Genomic DNA, 852 nt, shown 5'->3' with positions numbered 1-852 from the left:
TACTCCACATTAACCACTGCTCTTCTCAAAGCATTGCTGGCAGGTATGTGACCCATCTTGTGGATTGAAATGCTGTAGTTTTTTGTCCATATAAACTGAATCCCCACCATGCATTTATCCTGCTGATCTCTTCTTGCAGCACCAATAAAGACCCAGTAACGTCTCCCTGGAGCAGAGAGACCCAGGTTGACAGGGAGAGACCACTTTCAAACAGGGAACCAACAACAACAGAACCTGCTGAGAAACACAATGGAACGTTTTATTGTGCTAGTACAAAACTGTGTACAAAAATACCAGTGTGTAAAAACGCACCCTAAAATGTGAGTTCAGAGTGCTTTCTCCCAAGCTATCCATCCATCCCAGTCATTCCACCAACACCAGTGAGTTTACCGTGACATTATATACTACAGCCACGCATGTTACATACATGACCACTGTTACCTGTCAAAATCTACCAGGTTTAGTGTTTAATTCAAAGATCACATGGCTACAAACACTGATTAATTTGAAAGAATGATCTTTACAACACTTGCTTATTTTAGACTTGAGAAACTGTATAGAAAGGCACAGGAAGAAAGAGGAGAATGGATGACATCATTATGATTATGATTATTATAATTATATAACATTCAAATAACTATGGTAAGGCACAGTGGTATAAATAATACTTAAGGCCATGCAAAGCAGTTTCTACCATCCAAAGCATTAAGTGATAATATTATCTTAACATATTTTCAGTGAGATTTGCTGACAACGTGCATTACCTGAAATCTCATTCTAAAATGATGACTGATGTTACAGCATGGTGATATTCAACATGACTGATGTTACAGCATGGTGATATTCAACATG

General features: G+C 38.1%; 1 protein-coding gene across 1 annotated transcript in view; it reads right to left on the bottom strand.

The window, feature by feature from the left end:
• Window positions 1-331: 331 nt before the first annotated feature.
• The window catches only part of LOC311321448 (septin-11-like), an 11,214-nt gene continuing 10,693 nt past the window's right edge, over window positions 332-852 (bottom strand). Inside the window, exon 10 of the mRNA XM_084453429.1 lies at window positions 332-852. This exon is cut by the window's right edge and continues 671 nt beyond it. The gene's annotated coding sequence lies outside the window, so the exon portion shown is untranslated.

This window comes from Borostomias antarcticus (assembly GCF_949987555.1).
Source record: "Borostomias antarcticus genome assembly, chromosome: 19".
Lineage (NCBI taxonomy): Eukaryota > Metazoa > Chordata > Actinopteri > Stomiiformes > Stomiidae > Borostomias > Borostomias antarcticus.
Note: the sequence above shows the minus strand (reverse complement) of the source record. Positions and strands in the feature narration are given on the sequence as shown.